This window comes from Odontomachus brunneus, unplaced genomic scaffold (genome assembly GCF_010583005.1).
Source record: "Odontomachus brunneus isolate Ranch 3 - 2012 unplaced genomic scaffold, Obru_v1 Obru_scaffold_021, whole genome shotgun sequence".
NCBI lineage: Eukaryota > Metazoa > Arthropoda > Insecta > Hymenoptera > Formicidae > Odontomachus > Odontomachus brunneus.
In genome coordinates this window covers 2,807,218-2,815,121 of record NW_022639471.1, presented here as the reverse complement: position 1 = coordinate 2,815,121, position 7,904 = coordinate 2,807,218, and the positions used below count along the sequence as shown (strand labels likewise).

Here is a 7,904-nt window from a genome sequence, read left to right as displayed (position 1 = left end):
AGAGAGAGAGAGAGAGAGAGAGAGAGAGAGAGAGAGAGAGAGAGAGAGAGAGAGAAAGAGTAGCACACAAATGTTGAGCTTAAAGTCGACATCGCTTGTAACACGCGCGAGAACGTTTTATAACTCGCGATATTAGCGCATCTTTATAACGCGCCGCTATATGCAACCCCTCTTTTTTACACTTGGCCGCACTTTACAAGGGCATATTACGGAAACGTTCATCTTGCTCGTTCACACGTTTACGACTTCTGCCTTTTTACACTGCACCGAACGCGCTCGCACATCATAGGAGGAGGGGGCGAGAGGAAAGGGAGAGTTCCGGTTAATACCGCCATTTAATATTACTCGACGCATTACGATGTCTCAATATTAACCTTTCGCTAATGTTTTTACATGCGCGCAGAAATTTGCGCATTTAATAAAGTTTTTACGATTACGCTGAGGTAAGTTCTCGTCTTTTTGCGCCTATATGATTTTCACATCTGCTAAAAAGTTAATTAATCTACTTAAATTGAAAGGCGCGCTTGCAGCATTTTTCCATCGTTTTTAATATTTTATCTTAACATCGCCATGTCAAAAGAGGCGGTAATGTATTTTGAATAAATATACTCGCGAAATTTCCATTTCACGGATTAATCAATTTTTCGGACATATCATATTTATGCTCAAAATGCGTACATTAACGTTTCCGAACGGTCTCTCTCTTTCTCGCGTACAAGCGGGAAACGCGTTTCATAAATCCGGCACTCTCCTCTCTCTCTCTCTCTCATTCTCTTTCTCTTTCTCTCTTCACAGCCGCACCGCCGCTTCGTTACGCGAAAAATCCGAGGGCCGCTCCGAAAGTCAAAATTCCACTTGTCAATCGATCGCGATCGACGGCTCGTAAATATGAGATGAATTCGACGCGCGGAAAAAGATGAGAAGAAAGAGAGAGAGAGAGAGAGAGAGAAAGAAAGGGAGGGAGGGAGGTATGACACACCGTTGGGGGCTCGTCGATACGAAACAGATACGTTCGCGGCGACGGCGACAACGGCGGCGGACAACAAGCGCGCTACGTGGCAGCTGACGAATGACGAAAGGAAGACTCTGACGTAGCCTGACAAGTTCGACGTTAATGACGATCGAAGGGTGATACGTTGATCACGATGAGAATGGGCTCGCAGGTACATACAAAAGGCTTTCTTATAGCTCGCAGCGTGAATGATGGATGCCTCCGCTTCGTGGTGTAAGTTCGTACGTGCGTATGTCGTGCGTTCCTTCGTGTGGGTCCACATAAAGGTCGCCTGTGCGTTTGCGGCTGGCGCCAGAGACACGTGTGAAAAAATATCACCCCGACGCGTCGTTCCCGCGTTCGCGCGAAATACGAGAATGAATTATGCACGGATACACACGCTTCTACGGGAAACGATCGGGAATGGTATCGGCGGATGGTCAGACGAAGACTTCTGCTCGCGCACGCTAATCCTCGTGATTTTTCGGAACGTCACTTTTCTCACGCTGCTGATACCTTCAGCTGGCCCCTCCCGCGTCGGTAGAATTTCGCAAAGAAAAGTAACAACAACTCCGCGGCCGACGTCGAAGTTCAAGAATTAAAAAGAGAAACAGACGAGGAGTTTTGAAGAAGAATTTAAGTTAGTTCGGTGAGAAAGAGAGAGAGAGAAAGAGAGAGAGAGAGAGAGAGAGAGAGGGAGAGGGAGAATCTGCAGGGAGGAGTTGCATCCATAAAGGTGTAACTGTTACGACTGTAACGTAACTTGAAGGCGAGTTCGAACAGAGAGAGAGAGAGGGAGAGAGAGGGGGAGAGAGAGAGAGAGAGAGAGAGAGAGAGAGAGAGAGAGAGAGAGAAAGGGGGAGGGGGAGAAAGTGCCAGGCTTCGAAATATTCGTGAATACCGGCGCGCATAAGCCATCGGGAATATTTTTACAGAAACTGAAAGTAAATGCAGCTCTCTCCGCGCGTCCGTCCCCGGCACAGAAAGTTTTAATTGGCTTGCCAATTATCGTCACGGCGAGTATGAGGAGCAATTCGCATAAAGGGTGAAGTTGCTGCTATTTTCCTGATTCTTTCCGCGCGCGCGCGCGCGACGTGAAGATAAACTTTCCTTCGCCACACTGTTCCTCGGATCTCGGCCATTCCGCTTTTAATGCCGCTCCACAACTCGGCCGGTTTTCTCCTCGGCGGGCGCAGGATTCCGCGGATATCTCGCCACAGCGCGAATCTCAATGTGCACGACGCAACATTCACTTGATGCGCCGCAATAATCGACCGCACAGCCGCGTTGGCTCTCGACACGGTGAGTTCTCGTGGAACCGCGAAAAGTCGCTGCGTAAGATCGCCTCGTGAATCCGCGCAAATCCTTCGAGCTGCAAGCTTTAACTCAGCAGATCGACTCGAATCAGTTGATCGAAACGAATTTATTCCGAATTTAACTAATTCTAGAGAACTAAGCTATGCATCAAAGATCTCTGAAATTATACACCTAAATAAAAGATGGATAAAGCCTATAAAAGCTGTGCATTGGATATTGGAGCGTGAATAATCTTGAATGGGCGGGTAATGATGTTTGATAATGTTGAGCTTAATCTACAATGTACTCTTTGCTTCCTGTTCCTTCCTCTTCAACTTTTTTTAACTCAAACCTAAAGTCACAGAAAAAAAAAACAGAACAAGAAACAGGAAGCAAAGAGCACAGGCTTTGGTTTTAAAGAATTTACACTTTAGCAGAAAAGCAGAAAGACAGAAGCCAATCAGAATTCACACTGATGGTCAGATGGTAGTCGGCAGTTTCTGCTTTTCTACCAGCGCGAGTTCTGCTTGGCTTCTGTCTTTTTGCTTTCCTCTACCAAGAGGTGAAGTCTCCCTTAAATGCACGCGATAAATCAAAGCTTCACGTCATTCGTTTCGACCTTAAATTATTTAATTAGTAATTAAATAATTAACAATTAAATAATTATTAATTTATTTCATTCCCCCGCGTCAAAATTCCTAAGTGCACATTTATTTTTACTTCCCACGTTGCCAAAAATTAGTCTTATAATCAAGAACCAAACCTCCCCATTGGCCAGAACACCCATTCGGTCAGCAAAGCTCTTTAGGCCTTATCTGTTTCTCAGTTAATTAATCTCTTTGAAATATCTCTCGAATCATTCTTCCGAATCGTTATCCGGTCAAAACAATTTGATGCGATGTGTTTTACGCTTCGTACATTTTATACGAGCGAAAGGCACGCATGTTAAATGTACGCTTCTGCAATACAGCAATCGCATGAGCGTCGTCTGCGGGCAAGACGGCAAAGAGCTGGCGGGGCTAACGTATATAAAGGAAAGGGAGGAGGGGTCAGCTATGTCGACAGGGGTGGCTAATGGAAGCCAAGAAAGTTTCGGGGTTCAAATTCGTTTCGTCCCTCTCGACTGGACACGCAGACAACAAAGAGCCCGTCGGCGCTCGTCACCCCACGTTTTTTCCTCCTCTTCTTCTCTTTCCATCACCTCCCGCCACATCAGATTCTCAATCCCTTGAAGGAACAGACAGAAAAACTCGCCAGAATAGAAGTTAGAAGGCACGAGACTCAATTAGAACTTTTGTCCCAGCGACCGCCGAAAACGATGTTTAGGCAAAGGAGATGGCTTTGAATCCCCGGGTACCCGCGTGTTTATGACGCGCGCATAATCGGCTGCAAGCCGGCTGTTTACACACTATCCAGTGAAGCTGCAACACTTCGAGTTACCGGAATTGAAAGTCACTGCTGACCCGGGTGTGCGCAGTAATCGGTTACAAATATGCAAAAAGCATTTCTCTCGAAGTGCTCTCTTAATTTCAAGTGAATCCTCTGCTGCAAATTTCACAAACATCTCACTCTGTGTTGTCATCTCGATTCGGTTGTCACGACCGATCATTGCGCGCACACGTTAACAGTGACTTCCAGTTTTGGCAACTCCAAGCGTTGCGGCTTCATTCGATAAAAAAAGTGCGAACCGATTTGCGATTGATTGTACATACCATAGATATATAAAATAGACTGTGTATTGCTGTAAGGGGGATGTAGTCAGCAGTTTGGTAAAATCGGGAACATACAGAAAACTTAATCAGTAAAACCTGGGCGGTAAGCAAATTGTCTAACCACAGTCGATAATTTTTCTTGCGGTTCAAGAATAATCGATTGTGATTGGGTATTTTTTTTTTATTGCTTAAGTTTTACCGTTTACGTTCTTCCGTTTGTTTGAGTCTTAAGAGAAGGCAATGCAGATAAGATATTTTTTTTGTCTGTGATGGCGAGAGTGTAGAAAGAGAAGCGGTCGTATGATCAACGCGCGTCTCCTCTTTTTTGCATCGTGTTTCACTCTCTTCTTTGTTTCTCCTCCATCATCTCTTTTTCCTGCAGCACTATATAGCAGAAAAAGCATTTAACTTGGCATATTTCTGTCCTGCAATCTTGTCATCAGCCCGTAAGAGTATACGCAGTCTGCTCTATAAGTCTATGGTATACGTACATATACACACACGATTGATTCGACACGTCGTGAGAGATATTCGCGCACATTCGTAATACAAATTGAATATTATTCAAAGCGACGACAGGCAGTCGCCGTGTTGTGACAGCGCAGTGCGCGTTCAGTTTTCATGGTTCCCGCTCGGTGCACGTGACAAATACATTTTTATGAGAAAACGGGATCAAACAGCGAGGAAACGAGGAAAGAGGCGTCTCAACCACAGAAATACGCGCGCGCGCGCGTCGACATTTTGCAAACAGGATAACAGATGCGCTCTCTCTCTCTCTCTCTCTCTCCCTCCCTCCCTCCCTCCCTCTTCCTCTCCCTCTCTCTCTCGCACGTTTGCGAAGTTTTATTTACACATGCAGCATTAATGAAATGTACGTTAATGCTGCATTACTTCTGTTTGTGATATCAAAAATATTTACGCAGAGGCGTCGCGACACCAGAGATTATTCGCGTCCCCTTCGCGATTTCACGCTCCCATAGTCGATATTGGGCGCGCACGCGTCCGCGCGCGCTACTTGGCAGTTTTCGAAATCCGCTCACGAACTCGTTATCGAGCCGTTCCATTACCAAATTACAAACTGGCCGCGCTATTAGCGTCAGCGCCGGCTCGATAAATCCGGCGTGAGCCAATTTGCCAAATTGTTTATCCGACGCTCTCTCGCCTCTGTCGGCTGCGCACTTTTCGCGGTGCCGCCTACACGTGGCGCGCGATACACAGCGAAATTTTTACGAGTGCGTCTCGTTAGCGTATCATTTTCAGTTTAATCAACGGTGCGCGCATCGGCCGATTTCGCGACCGGTCGGCAAATCGATCACGTCAGCGGGACCGTCAAACGGCCCGCTCCTCCCGCCGTATTCCCCCATCCGCGATATTATTTAACGCGATGCGCTCGTGTGCGCGAGCCGCGCAAGAAACGTTGGTGTGTTTCGACTCTGCGGTCCGTGCATTCTTCTCGTGCCGTCGGGATATCGCTAATTTATCGGAATCCAATTAGCCTCCCCGTCAGCCGTTTATCCCGCGACGCGTCATTGTATGCGCCGTACGATTTCGACAAGTTGGACCGATTGAATTAACTCAGTAGCGCACAAGTTACCGGTGCGACTTCTCTGTCAGTCGTGGACGCATGCAGTAAGCGCGACAACGATCGATAACTCTCATTATAAATATGGCGTCTCTAAAGAACGCCCGCGCACGGTTAGCGACCTTTTAACCTACCTATCTACTTATCTACTCACATAAAAAATTGCGGGATTTAATTTGGATTTTCAGAGACAGGATTTTCTAAAAGAAAAGATAATAAACTCTGGTTGGAAAGTGCAGACATAATCAACTTAGAAGTCTAATGTTTCAACATGCGATTTTAACCCTTTATGTGCAGCATGAACGACCTACCTTTTTTTCCACTCCGTTTTTAATTACTTTTACGGATTTTTTTAATGTTAAATAGCGTTTTTTATTTGCATAAAATTCTCAGTACATGAATAAATGTAAAAAAAGTAGTCATTTTTATTTGCATAATTAGTATAAATGAACAAACCGTTAAGATTTGTGCTTTTTATGATAAAAATTTATTTTCTACTAAACTATTATTAATATTGAAACGTGCAAGTTAAGCACTTATTTAAGATATCCTAAAATATTTTTTAGAAGTTTGTCAGATTTTTTCACTGTTTTTTTTATTATAAATTAATAGTCTGAAAAATATGGAAAAATCAATATTTTCTATTTTATATTTAAATAAGTAGTTTTTAAATATCTCTTGTAATGATATGTTGGGGATTTTTTCACTGAATCCTAATCTGAAGTCAAAATTTTTTAACTTTTTAAAATCTAAGATGGAATCAATATAAATTTTAAAATCCTGACTTCTGATTTGTAATCAGACTTACTCGACTAAAATAATCGGCAAATTAATTATCAGAATACATTAATATATATAATATATGTAGAATATATCATATATGTAATAAAAAAGTATTTCATCGTTTGGTGAGATTCATTATTAATCAGTGTATAATAAATCAAATTACAGTTTGATTAACAATTAGTCTCGTTAATGATGATTAAGTTATTCGTGACTTCACATATGGTGATTGATCAATTTCGATGACTGATTTCGATGACAATTTCGATGATTATGGATTACTTTAGTCGACCAACATTTCAATCGATTAATGCTCCACGCTGATTGAAGTCGAATAAATAGCTTCAATTTTGCCGACACTTCTCTGGATGCTATCTCTATATGCTATTTCTATCTCTTTATCTATCCTTAGCCCTTCACGATCATATCGGTTAACGTCGTAATCGAATAATCGCAAGAGCACACGTGGACCGGCGAATCGCGACACACTTTCTGGGGCAATCGTAATTCGTGCGACTCTTGCGAGTCTTGGCACGACCAAGGCGCGCATCTCGTAACAGGTCGCGACTGCGGGCGCAGCTCGTCGAATTAGCGGACACATGGACGTGACGTTACCAAAGATTCGTGAACCGCGTTTGATAGTAGATCGATAGTGCGCGGCTGACGTTCGCGTTGGATATGAGATGTCTGTGCGGGCCATTGGCGGCGCGAGCCGGGGGTCACTTTCCAGACACAACGACGAGCAACTACCTCAGAAACGACATGGTTTATGACGCGGGAGACACTAGGGAAAAGGTGCCGACCCCCAACGCGGAGGGTAACGACGAAAGGGGGGTAGAGGGAGGAAGACGGTGGACGGCCGATTTCAACGTATCGGATGCCCGGCTGGTCGTTTATCTCGGCTCATAAACGCACGATCTCACGGGCAATTTCGCAAATTGGAAACCCGGCCGCGCGCGATCGCACGAACCCAAAACCATCTCGACCCTCTGTAACGAAACTTGCGGCCCTCGACGCCGCCGGCGCAAACGGCGACGCCGTGCAATCCCGCGCCGCTGTTCTAAATGACCGGACAACTTGCGAAAAAGACGAACCGGCAGAGGGCGGGGGGAGGGCAGAGGAGAGAGGGATTACCGGTGTCCTAAATCGACTCGATCATCGGCTGGCAACGTTTCGTCCCACTCTTTTTCCTCTTTCTCGCTTTCTCTTTCTTGCACCGAGCGAGAAAACGTAACGGAAATCGTTGGAGGACGTTCGAGATCAATGCTCGTCGCCGGGAAGATTGTTGCGATGTGCGACTTTTGGCTCGAAAAGTGTGTTCACGAGAGCTCTCGATGATAACATTCTCCGTTGCAATTCTATCTCTCCATCGCCCCTTTAATCTCTGATTTTTACAACGCACAAAAACATTGTTACAAGGAGCGTTAGGCTGTCTTCAAGTAGTCGAATGTTCCGTAATCTGAGAAAATGTTGAGAATATACTTCTCTCTCTCTCTCTCTCTCTCTCTCTCTCTCTCTCTCTCTCTCTCTCTCTCTCTCT

General features: G+C 44.9%; 1 protein-coding gene across 3 annotated transcripts in view; it reads left to right on the top strand.

Moving 5' to 3' along the window:
- Nucleotides 1-7,904, top strand: part of LOC116842094 — a 422,139-nt gene that overhangs the window by 24,422 nt on the left and 389,813 nt on the right. The window lies entirely within an intron of this gene.